The following is a 13453-nucleotide window of genomic DNA, read 5'->3' as shown; positions in this document are numbered from 1 at the left end:
AAGCAGCTACGCGAAATGCCATTTTCCGTAAGGAACTGAGACATGTTCAAAAGCTAGTGGATTTCTTTCTTTCTTTCTTTCTTTCTTTCTTTCTTTCTTTCTTTCTTTCTTTCTTTCTTTCTTTCTTCTTCTTCTTCTTCTTCTTTCTTTCTTTCTTTCTTTCTCTCTCTCTTTCTTTCTTTCTCTCTCTCTCTCTCTTTCTTTCTTTCTTTCCTTCTTTCTTTCTTTCTCTCTCTCTCTCTCTCTTTTTTTATAAACCTCCTTTAGCAGCAAACCAGCATCACCAAACGGCAGATTGAAAAGGGCAGAATAAAATATGCTGATTAGACCGGCAAGAACTTGGCATTTGGGAAAGGAAAGGTTAAAGTTTAATAAGTGGTAACTGAGAGCTAACATTCTTAGATTTCCAGCAGGTTTCACAGCAGCTGAAGGCACCCGGAAAACAAGAGGTGGGAGATCGAAAGGCGTATTTCGAGTTGCGATGAACGGTGTTTTTCTGTGCGCTCACCAGCTCAGAGACTGTGCAGAAATCATGGTACCCTGACTAGACTGGAAAGGACATTGCTGCCCTGTTTAGTATTTGCCGAGTGCCCAGGGTGAGAGGCATTCAGGGCATTTACACATCAGGTGACTAGAAACTCGTGGGACTGATCCACATTTCATCTGTGATCAAACCTTGTGTGAACCCTTCTTCGTAAATTTAGTCCGTAAGGCATCTCAAAATATGTGTCACGGACAGTGTTTCTATATCCAGATGAACGAGTCTTTCTCACACAGTACTGATCACCCTTAGGATTAATTTTGACTTTTGTTGACATTTAATTTAGTTCGTTTGTGGACTAAGGAGCCCACGAAGGAGCCCAACTGCTGGCCAGACATTTTTCTGAGACTATTTTTTTTTTTAAAACCCATCTACTCAGATTTTCAGGAAGGATTGTCTCCTTAAGAGTATGAATATACCTATATTAAGTTAGCGGACCTCTAATTTACAGAATCAATACTAAAAATTCACTCCATGGGAAATGAAGCCACAAAAATAAGGGAGAGTCTATACTGGCAGTTTGAAAGAGCAGACCAAACTGAATCTGCAGCTGTGATGGGGTCAGATGTTCAGTAGTTGGTCCCTCCCTTCTTCTGATTTGTCGTCTTTATAATTCGGGATCCTTCACAGTGATACGCCAGTGCTGGGTTAATCTGCACTTTTTCTGAAGTTACAGGAAACACGAGATTATCTTCACTAATGAAAGGGCACTGAAGTACAGACGACCCAAGATGGCGGCAGATCCCCTGAAGCATTCCCAGTTGGCTGGAGGATGTGTTTTGTACTTAAGCTTGGATATGGGTGTGTCTGATTTTCTGGGAATTTACTTCAAAGAGAAGAATGAAATGACACAGTGAACACTTGGCTCTCTCGGAGCTGGGAAACGCTCCAGTTTTCCTATCCTCACCCCGTTCATTCAGGAAACAGACATGACCTTGCTCAAAGATCTCTCTGAACAAAAAGCTGCGCACTGATCCTTGTATTTCAAAGGGCTTCCTCACAGACATGTGAGTCCCCTTAAAACCACAGCCAGAGCTAAGCTGAGTGTTTGCCAGCGCTTCTGCTGGGACAGCGGAATGGACACACAGACACCAAGCCATCCCGGTAGGGCCGAGGAAGGACTGCGGGAGGGCAGATGGACCCCCCTCAGGCAGCAAGTGCTGTCCGGCGAAGTGCTACGGTATTTGGGACAAGGCTCAAGCTCAGGTTGACAGATAGATTATTTCTCTTACTAACTCTGAAATCTTCAGCAAAATCCTGAATGTGCCCAGTCTCGCCATCTGCGAAAGGGTACCCAAGGCTCGTTGTGAGGATTAAATGAGCTAATACTCGGGGCCCGGCTCCACTCCAGGTACACAGGAGGGGATCAAAATCACATTAGCAAATATTAGAGTCTATGGACTGAATTTAAAAATGCTTCTCCCACAGAGATGTCTTGTTTTGCAAATACATTCAGTTGCAGCTGTGCTTAGTAAAAGGCAATGACACCTCAAAACATTACCAAATAGATGTATTCAGCCAGAAAATGTTAAGCCACCACCACATACTAGGTATCCTTGCTCACTCATTCATTTGCTTTTGCCATTTATGTATTTTCTCAATCAACTGGCACGGAATGAAACCAACCATCACGTGCAACCTGTGACACTATGTGTTGTCAGGAGTACCAATGATATATATATAAGAAACAAAACTGGATCCTAAGTGGAGGTGGGGCAAAGGGAATATAAAACTCAATTTTGAGACACGTGGGGACATTTGAATTTGATTTGGATAAGAAAAGTGATTGAGTAATTATTGTTACTGTTTAAAGTTGTGATAAAGATATCATAGTGACGCTGGAGGATGCCATGTTTGGGAGATTCATGGTGAAATATTTAAGAGTAAAGTGTCATGATGTCTGCAGATTTCTTTTCAGTGGTTCATAAAAATCAAAACAAATGGAAAAATATTAACAATTTTTAAGTATAGATGAGGGGTGTACAACAGATCATCATATTGTTCTTTTATCTATCTTTATGTATGAAAATTTTATTAATAAAATTAGAGCAGGGGAGAGACAAAAATATGGCTCACATGCATTTTTTTAAAATTCTATATGGAAAAAAAAATAAAAATAAATTTAAAAAAATTAAAAAAATTCTATATGGACATAGAATAATCTATTCCAAGTAACTGAGTTGGGAGGAGAGGGCTGAGGCCTGACCGGTAATAACTGGATAATATCAGAGCCAGCTCACTTTCCGGCAGAGAATGTGGCCGTACTCAGCTGCCTACCCAGCTCCCTCCACCCGGGTCAACATTTCAGAGAGTCCCGTCTTCAACCACAAGACAGACAAAGTAACAGAGTGCAAATGGATCGATGAGAATCTACTCACACTAATGGAGAAACAAGCAAGAACCCTCCTGTGATGGGAAGGCTATGGTGTCATTTTCCTCTCCTATAAAGGCCAGCAGAATTTTCTTCACTAGAAAGGAAGATAACAGCTATTGGGTGCCGAACGAAAATAATGTCAGAGGAAAATGGCTCCAAATATTCCAACATCATCAACACTAAAACTAATCAAATATATTCGTTTCGTGTTAATATCCAACTGAAATTGCAACTAATGTCACAGGTCAAGAAACAAGTTTGCACGAGTGAAACCTAAAGGACTTTCCTTACTGCAAACGATATTTTCTAGAAGATATTCATGGAATTTCAAAGCAGTGACGAAGGATGTCTATGATTTTTCATAAGCTTAAATACAGAAAAGCATCAATTGTCTATAACTCAACTAGAAAGAACTTTCAGGAAACCACAATGGGATAAGGGACACATTCAATTTTTAGGGCTAGAAAGGCAAACTATAACACTAATACTTAGTAAGTCAAGCATAATGCCATGTGGTTAACATGCATTTCATATGATCTCCCACAACTTCAAGCCTAGAGACCAATATTTTTCCATTACCCAGATAATTTTCCAGAGCTGCACATCCTTTTTCATTCTATCCACTCAGCACAACAGTTGTCACTTGGCTTTTTCCCCATTCTTCTCATTTCCAGGGTCTTCTGTGTAGTCTGGGAAGTGAAACTTGGATCTAGACTATGGGGCACCGTATTACTGTGCAGAAATTCAAGTTCCCAAATCATCAAAGACACAGCTGTAGTCTCTATATTGTATGCAGCGCAGTGGCAGAAAAAACCGAAATGGTATCTCACCGGGTGCAAGAGAAGAGCTCACACAATGCCACGCCCGTCACAGTCTTTGGTGCTCAAGAAAGGCCATGGAAATGGTCACGAATGATCTGGCGACTTGCAAATCCAATGAACAAAAACACACTCTCTCTCCCCTGAACTCGAGACTCCATTTGACATCTACGTCTCTTAAAAACGATACGCACGCATGTCTGTATCCACACACACCCGTTTCCAGCATTCCTTTGTGGCAACCAGAAAAAAGATGTCTTCTCCGTTTTCTGTAGTAAACAATGTCCACGTTGCCACAACATTCACGCAAATGGTCCCGTGTTGTAGACGGACTTCTCCTGGGTTTGTGTTTTTGTGTTGAATGTGGGTCATTAGAAGAGACCATCACGAATCCAGAATCTTGTTTAGATGGCAAAATAGAGGGTGCTTCTTTGCTTCTATTTTTTGATTGCTTAGTCAGTGGTGTTTCGGTGAGATAGATAGATAGGTTAATTTTCCATAACCTAAGTTTGCATCCCAAACAATTCACATAAAAATATAAAGGCACTCTCTCATTTTTGTCTCGCACTGGTTACTATTTCAAGATATTTTACGGTCAAGAAATGAAAAGCAGGCTTTCGAACGTAGTTCATGAAAAATGTGTCTATGGAGTGATATGGTTAAAATTAAATACATAGTATACTATTTCCCATTCTATTGAACAAAATGAGAAAACCTTCCATTTTTAATCGCGCACTATAGGATACCTAGCACACAGAAATGGGGGAGCAATGGCATGCTTTCTGGAAAGAGCTATGAGCTGAACACGGGTATCCTGGCCAGCAGCACAGTCCTGCAGAATGCCGCATTCTTCGATGTGTCAGCAGCTCAAAGCAATACTCTATTCTTTGGATCCCTTATCCATTATTACTTCAGACCGTGAGTATCTGATACAAAATAAAAGTGATGGATGCCGAGTGAACTGGTGAGTGTGTTCTGAGTAAGAGCAAACGGGGAAAACACTGTGGTTCATTGCCCGGTGAAATTACTTTGGGTATTTAAGTACATCTTACATTATGTCATGCGTGGACTGTTGATGTGAACTCTGGAAATCAGCCTCAGAAAATTAACTGTTTCTATCCCATGAAAACGTTTTTTAAATCTCCTTAGTTCCACCTTGAAAACAATTATCTATGTTCCTTCTATTTGTACTTGAGGCATCAATATTTTAGAGTCATTATTTTAAAATCCATTTGGCACTCAGAGCGATCGTTTGTCTTCCTCCCACTTCCCTTTTTGAAAAAATGAAATGGGCAAAGAGAACAAGGATGGAAAAAGCAGATAAATATGTCTTCCAAGATACTGCATAATAAACATTCCTGTTTGAATTTGAAATAGTGAATTTTGGACAGGAAAATGATTCATCATTTCTTGGAAAAACAGACCTATGCTCTTCTTGGCATTTGATTACATAGAAGTGATCTGTCTCCCACAGTTAAAACCATGCGGCTCTCCCACTTGGCATAACATTCATGCGCGTGACTCCATGTTGTCAGGTTTGTGATGGCCTCTGTAACATCCTCCTAATCTGTCCAAAATAAAATAATAATAATAATAATAATAATCTGTCCAAAATCAAGTCTGATAGCTTCACTCCTCTACTAAAAAAAAAAAAAAAAAAAATTCTTGGGGTTCATCTCCACATAAGCCATTCCTACAGAATGAAAATCCAACCCTGTAGTTTTATATCCAAACTCTATCATTATGGAGCTCGCTAGGAAGACCTATTCCCCCGGGAAAAAGAAAAAGAAACTTGCATTCAGCTCAACTCTTGTCATCAGAACAGCATTCTAGTGGTGTTGTGGTCTTGTTATAAACAGTAAGAAAAAAAAAAAAAACAAGAAAGAAAGAAGGAAGAAAAGAAAGAAAAATTTTGGTGAATAATTGATGGTGAGGAAGCTGGATTTTAGGAGACTACTCAGTACTTTATTTTTTATTTATTTATTCATTTATTTATTATTTATTTATTTATTTATTTATTTATTTATTTATTTATTTTTACTCATTACTATACCTAACAAACTATCAAGTTCTTTCCAGGACCCCCATATTCTTAGAGAGATGAGATTTGGAGAAAGCAATTTTCTCCAAATATGCCCCAAGCTATAAAATGCAGAGTAGAATTCTTCTGAACTATACTCAGCTGTGAGGACTTGCTCTCTCAAACCGTATGGACCACTTTTGAAACTCCTATCACTGTCAGACCTCCAGACATCACCTGTAAAGTCTACAGACATGTATTTCAAGAAGTCTGTTGTATCTTGGATACCAGTCCCTTGAAATTTATCCTGAAAGGATAGATCTTAAAACTATTTTTTTTTCAAAAGTAAAAGGACAAATTTGCATCTTATATTCATTCAAGAATGTTCTACAGGGAGAAATTTACTAACATTTTCAACAAAAATATTAATAACAATGATCGTAATGAATCACTCCTCGAATGACCAATTAGAGCTCTAAGAGGGAACTTAAATTTAGGAATTACCGTGACAAGGGAATCAATATATGATGAATGTATTTCTACTTGCCAATTCAAACTAAATTTCCCCAAACGGATTAAAATTATCAAGTGTCAAATTTGTTAAGTACATTCATCTCAAGAGATAAATTATAATTAAATTGCTATTAAATGTCCAGCTTGTGCTATTTAGAATGAAATATTTTGCCCCTAACAAGGAAAGGCTAGAGAAGTTTTGATGAATTTGTGTTTCAAGGATTTGAACGTGTTGCAGCTGAACTTCTCGTCTAATTCATCTGTTAAGACCCCAACATCTTCCCAATGTTGTGGAAGATGAAGACTTGAGTGCTGGGAAGAAAGGCTGACACCTTTTCAGAACCCGAATGCATGTTGGCAGCGGGATCCTGGAGGAGAGAGACAGACACAAGTGAATCGGGGCCCTGTAGGGAAAGAGAGAAGGGAGAAGACATTCCCCAGGGATGTAGGGGCAGGAGCTGGGGGGATACTGCAGGCGATGGGTTTGCGGTAGCCCTTCCCCGCCAGCCCAGTCTTTGGTGAGATGTCTAGGCCCACGTGGTGTGAGACGGTCAGAGGACGTGGGGATACACACAGTGAGCCATCGAGAAGGCAGAGCCACCGTAAAATTCACTGACCCTCTCTCTGCCTGACTTGGGCTCTGCGTGTTGAGCGACCCCGCATCCTACTCCTATGGTGCCCCTGCTCTTCCGCGGTGTGCCAAGTCTGTATGAGATGCTGAAATATTAGTTGAACTCAATATGTAAAGACACCCATGAGGTTGGCATCCTGTAGGCGGCTTTCATTTTCTGTTTTTGCTGAATGGGAGGTTCCCACTAACAGACATCAAGGAACGCCCTTATGTAGCAAATTTGAATGGTGTCAGCTAAAATATGCAGTGAATATGTCTTTTCCGGCTCCAATTTCCTGTCAGCCTTTCAAAACAGACAGATTGTCTTTTCCGTTCAGGGGAAGCAGGGGGAGGTGGGGACCAGACCTCACCCCGTCTGAGCTGCTCACCTTTTTGGGCATCTGAGAACAGCAGGATGGCTCCGGAGATGCCACCGCGACAGTGTGCATTCCACCCTGCCCCGTTGCTGTAAAAGAAAAAATACATTTTTTTTTTTTTCCTGAGCTCTCTTACCAAGTGTTAAGTTTAACATCTGGCACCAGCAAACCTGCAAAAAGATAATAAAATGTGTTTGGGGACTCGCAGGCCCGGAGATGAGGATAATTTGTAGACCCAATTTCTAATAGTACAGGGGGAAATGCTTTCATCTGAATCACTGATGTGATCAAATAAAAATGAGCGAATACTCGCCAATTGCTAAAGCAATTTATCTCTCCAAATGTATTCGAAATGTTAATTTTATCAGGGTGCAAGCTGCTAAAATGCAGCTAGTAGATCATTAAATTTCAATAGGGAATAGACTTCATATTTAACATAAACAGTCAAGTCATTTTGGCTGCCTGCATCTCGTGCCACATTTAGAAAGCCTTCTGTGTAACCATAGGAACGGTTTTGCTTAAGCACTGTTGCTTGTGTAAATCCAATTCATTCTGAATTAGCTGAAAAAAAAGGGGGGGGGCAGGGTTGCCTGATTCGTTTCTGTCCATTGCTTCCCAAGTTGCCTCATAGAAGATGCAAAGAGAAAATTAAAAATAAGGGTTGTTGTTTTTTTCCTCTCTCCTGTTTTTGGAGAGTAGGGTAGGGATGAGATTGGGAGGCACAATTCTGACACGATGGAGAATAAAAACACAATGGAGTGGTCTCTACAGCTCGAAGTCTTTGCCGCTTAATTAGGCACTTTTTACCATTTGGAATATTTCCTATACTTATCATTCTCTTCGTTTAGAGTAATCGTCCTTAATAAAAGTGATTTAGGAACACACTCTCTTCCTGGGTATAATTTCACACACGGCATAAAATCCCAACAGAGATTTATTGGTGTTAAGAGACCCCTCTTATTGTTCTAGGGGACTTCAGGAGCTATCAGCCACCTACACCATATAGTGAATCAAGATTAATCATATTATTTTCCTTTCAACACGTAGATGGAAGCAGCTAATTGGAGGGAGATTTAGAGAATAGGATATTTCCCCACACAGTACACTGAGGAGAAAGCAGGTTTGGATAGGCTGACCCAGGGGGAATGGTTAAGGCCGCCAGAGGGAAATGAGAAGATAGTGATTTTTCCAGAGTAATAAGAAAGAGCTCTTTTTCCTCTGTGCCTTCCTCCTGTCTGGAAAATTCTCCCAACGTTATTAACTCACTGACCTCTTCTTATCTCGATGGCCCAGTTCAAATTTCATTGGCTCCAAGATCCTTTCTCGAGCCCCTATCTCTCAATAGCGATCATTAATTCCTTTATTACCTTACTGTGCATTGCGGATGCGTCTGTGTAAGCTACACACCCTTCTCCCTTACACTGCAAGTGGTTGTTTAACTATCCGTGTCCCGCACCAGGGGGGGAGCTACTACGGCTAGGGAGTGCTGCTGCCGCCGCCGCTGCTTCTCTCCCAGAGTCTGAGACGTTGCACTTAGTGACTCCTAAATAAATGGTTCTGAATAATTATGAAAAGAAACAGTGGAAGGCACAGGGATGCCAAGGGCAGGCACAGCCTGTTTTATAGATTTATGCAGCCTGGAGGTGGAAGGAGGTGCTACAGAGGACAGGTAGGGAGATTTGGAGGAAGGGAGGGGAAAAGGAATAGGAAAGGCAAGGATATTGAATTCATGAAACATGCCAGATATTGGAGTATCAACCCAAAGACAATACCTGTAGAGGGCTGGAAAATGCTTCCCCCCCCTCAAAAAAAAAAACATATCCACACCCTATGGAATTTGTAAATGTTGCTTGATTAGGAAATAGGGTCTTTGCAGATGTGATTAAATTAAGGATCTTGAGACAGTGAGATTTCTTTTTTCAAGATTTTATTTTTTTAAGTAACCTCTACGGCCAACATGGGGCTCAAACTTACGACCCTGAGACCAAGAGTTGCATGCCCTTGAGACTGAGCTCACCAGGTGCCCTGAGATGGTGAGATTACTTCGAAAATCCGGACCAATATTGTTAACTAACGAGAATTTAAATAAGAACTTGAGAAAAAAGAAGTTGAGAAAAAAGAACTTGAGACTGAGCTCACCAGGTGCCCTGAGATGGTGAGATTATTTCGAAAATCCAGACCAATATGTTAACTAACGAGAATTTAAATAAGAACTTGAGAAAAAAGAAAGAGAAAATCTGGGTGAGCCCTAAGAGCAATCACAAGTGTCTCTACAAGAGAGAAGCCAAGGGCGATCATGTTGACAAAAGAAGAGAAGGTGATATGAAGACCGAGGCAGAGATTAATGTGGCCACAAGCAATGGGGGCCAACAGCTTCAAGAAATTGGGAGGCAAAAAAAAAAAAAAAAAGAAAAAAAATTGTACCGTAGCGTCTCCAGAAGGTGCGTGGTCCTGCCCACACCTGGGGGTTAGCCCAGGAGGCCTGACTTTGGACAGCTGGCCTCTGGAACCGTGAGACAATAACTTTCTGGGTTCTCTAAGGCACAGAGTTTGTGCTAATTTGGTGCAGCAGTCGAAGGAAACTAATACAAACCCCCATAGACTCCCTATTTATTAAGGAAGAGAACATGAAATTTAAGAGAGGGTCAGCCACTTGGTCAAATCACGGGTGGAGTTGGGACGCAAATCCAAGTCTGATCAACCTCAGAGCTGCTTACATACCTTTTCTCATCCAGGTGTCAGTGTGGGGGGCAAAACTCCCTCCCAGCCAAATCATTTTATTCAATCAACAGAGTGTTGTTCCCTGGGCTGAGGTGCTACAAGTGCATTGGCTCCGGCAGCAAAATAGAAACAGAGATTTAAATTACGCAACGGACTCGTTTAGGGAAATCTGTAGGCCCCTCTCATAATTTTGTTTTTATTGAGGTTTAATTCACATACATATCAGTTTCGGGTGTACAACATGGTGACTCGAGGTTTGTCTAGACTGCAAGATGGTCACCACACCACGACTAGTTACCATCTGTCACCATATGAAATCGGTACAATATTATTGATCACATCGCCCTTGTTGTACATTCCCGGGACTTACTTATAACTGGAAGTCTGTACTTCTTGATCCTTTTCACCCATTTCACCCTCCCCATCTCTTCCCCTCTGGTAACAGCTAATCAGGTCTCATCTCTAAGAGATACGAGTTTCATTCTGTTTGTTTGCCTATTTATTTTGTATTTCAGAATCTACGGAGAAGTGAAATAATGCGCTGTTTGTTTTTCTCTGATTTACTTCATTTCGCTTAACACCCTCAGGGTCCCTCCATATTGCCATAGCTGGCAAGATTTCATTCTTTTACTGGCTAAATAAGTGGCCGAATAATTCTATTCTATATTTATAGCTCGCCTCTTTATCCACTCATCCATCCACGCATGGACACTGAGCTGGTTTCCGTATCCTGCGATGAACACGCAGATACACGTGTCTTTCTGAATGACTGTTTTCATGTTCTTTGGATAGTTACCCAGTAGTGGAGTTGCTGGATCACATGAGAGTTCTATTTTTAGTTTTATGAGGAATCCCCATACCGTTTTCCATAATCGCCGCACCCGTCTACATTCCTAGCTACAATGCACAGGGGTGTCCTTTTCTCCACATCCTCTCCAACGTGTGTATTTCTTGTCTTTTTGATAATAGCCATTCTGACAGGCGTGAGGTGATATCTCATTATGACTTTGATCTGCATTTTCCCTGACCATGATTGATGATTAGTAATATTGAGCAGTTTTTTATGTGTCTGTTGCCAACCCGTATGTCTTCTTTGGAAAAATGTCTGTTCAGATCCTTTGGCCATTTTTTAATTGGAATGTTTATTTATTTTTTGTTACTGAGTTGTATGAGTTCTTCATATATTTTGGATATTAGCCTCTTATCGGATATATTATTTGCAAATATCTAGTCCCATTCACTAGGTTGCTTTTCCATTTTGTAAATGGTTTCTTTGCTGTGCAGAGTCGTTTCAGTTTGATGTAGCCCTATGTGTTTACTAACTTTGGGCTTCGCTTGCTCTTTCATTAGTTCCTTTAGCTTAAATTATTTACTTGCTGTTTCTCCTGTTTCTACCTTAAGGTATGCCTATATTGCTATAAACCTCTTCTTAGAAGCACTTTTGTGGCATCCCATAGATTTCGGTAGGTCGCGTTTCTGTTTTCATTCATCTCTAGGCATTTTTAAATTTCTCCTTTGATTTCCTCTGTGACCCAGTAACATGTTGTTTAATTTCCATGTGTTTGTAGTTTTTGTTTTATTCCTGTAATTGATTTCTAGTTTCATACCCCTGTGGTCAGAAAAGATGCTTGATATGATTTCAGTCTTCTTGAACTTAACTGAGATTTATTTGTGGCCTAGCATGTAATCTGTTTTGGAGAATGTTCCACGTGCACTTGAGAAGAATGTTTATTCTGCTTTGGGATGGAATGTTCTGTATATCTCTATTAAGTCCATCTGGTCTAATGTGTCATTTAAGGTCAATTCTTCCTTATTGATTTTCTTTCTGGAACATCTACATGAACATCCATTGATGGAAGTAGGGTATTGAGGTCTCTTATTAATATCGTATTGTTGTCAATGTCTCCCCTTAAGTCTGTTAACATTTGCTTTATATATTTTGGTCCTTCTGTGTTGGGGGCATATATATTCATAAGTGTTATATGTTTTTGCTGGATTGACCCCTCTATCATCAAGTAGCATCCCCCATTGTCTTTTATTACAGTTCTTGTTTTAAAGTTTACTTTGTCTGATATGAGTATAGACACTCTGGCTTCCTTTTCATTTGCATTTTCATAGAGTAACTCTTGTCATCCCTTTACTTTCACTATGTGTGTTCTTACTTCCGATGTGAGTTTCTTGTAGGCAGTATGTAGATGCATCGTGTGTTTTTTGAATCTTATCAACTATTTTATATCCTTTGGTTAGAGAATTTAGTCCATTTACATTTGAAGTAATTATTGATAGGTATGCACTTACTGCCATCTGTTACTTGATTCCTGGCCAATTGTGTAGTTCTTCTCTGTTCTTTTTTACTTCTCTTTTGTCTCTTTCCTTGTGACTTGATTCCTTTTTTTTTTTACTGTTATGTTTAAATTCCTTTCTCATTTTCTTTTAAGTATTTACTATACGTTTTTGCTTTTCTGCTACTGTGAGGTTCACACAGAACATCCAAAGCATATAGCACTCTATTTTAAGTTGATGGCAACTTAAATTTAAACACATTCCAAAGCTCTACATTTTTACTACCCTCCCACTACATTTCAGGTTTCTGAAGTCACATTTTACATCTTTTTTATTTTATGTATCCCTTAACTAATTATTGTAATCTTAGTTAATTTTACCACTTTTGTCTTTTAACCTTCATAGTAGCTTTATAAGTGATTAATCCACTACCTTTACTCTATGTTTACCTTTCTAGTGAGATTTTTACTTTTTCATGTTTCCTGGTTATTGATTAGTGCTATTTCTTTTTGGCTTAAAGAAGTCTCTTTAACATTTCTTGTGAGGCTAGGTTAACAGTGATGAACTCCTTCAGCATTTGTTTATCTGGAAAACCCTTTATATATCCTTCAATTCTGAATGATAATCTTGCCAGATCATGTATTCTTGGCTGAATGGTTTTCCTTTGAGCCCTTTGAATATGTCCTGCTACTCCCACCAGGCCTGCAAAATTTCTACTGAGAAATCTGCTGATAGCTTTCTGGAGTTTCCCTTGTATGCAGCAATTTGTTCTCTCTTGCTGCCTTTAAGAGTCTCTTTTTATCTTCAACTTTTGACATTTTAATTATAATGTGTCCTGGTGTGGATTTCTTTGAGTTCACCTTACTGGGAATCCTCTGGACTTCATGGACCTGGATATCTGTTTCCTTCCATAGGTTAGGAAAGTTTTCAGCCATTATTTCTTCAAATAAGTTTTCTGCCCCTTTCTCTCTCTTATCCTTCTGAGACTCCATAGTTCAAATGTTAGCCCCAGAGATTTCTTAAATTTTCTCCATAATTTTTTTATTTTTCTTTCACTAGGTAAGTTGTACTGCTTTCTTTGTCTTCCAGCTTGCTGATTCATTCTTCTCTTTCACCTAGTTTGCGGTTAAACCCCTCTAGTGTATTTTTCAGTTCAGCTATTATATTTTTTACCAATGTGTCTTTTGTTTGGTGCT

General features: G+C 39.7%; 1 long non-coding RNA gene across 1 annotated transcript; it reads right to left on the bottom strand.

The window, feature by feature from the left end:
• Positions 1-1966: 1966 nt before the first annotated feature.
• On the bottom strand, positions 1967-7344 carry LOC144302272 (uncharacterized). The gene is made up of 3 exons (XR_013369108.1): positions 7266-7344; positions 6537-6634; positions 1967-5292 (listed from the first exon to the last, which is right to left on the bottom strand). It is a non-coding gene; the product is annotated as an uncharacterized LOC144302272 (long non-coding RNA).
• Between the last annotated feature and the right edge of the window lie 6109 nt (positions 7345-13453).

The sequence above is a fragment of the Canis aureus genome, chromosome 31, assembly GCF_053574225.1.
Source record: "Canis aureus isolate CA01 chromosome 31, VMU_Caureus_v.1.0, whole genome shotgun sequence".
Taxonomy (NCBI): Eukaryota; Metazoa; Chordata; class Mammalia; order Carnivora; family Canidae; genus Canis; species Canis aureus.
Note: the sequence above shows the minus strand (reverse complement) of the source record. Positions and strands in the feature narration are given on the sequence as shown.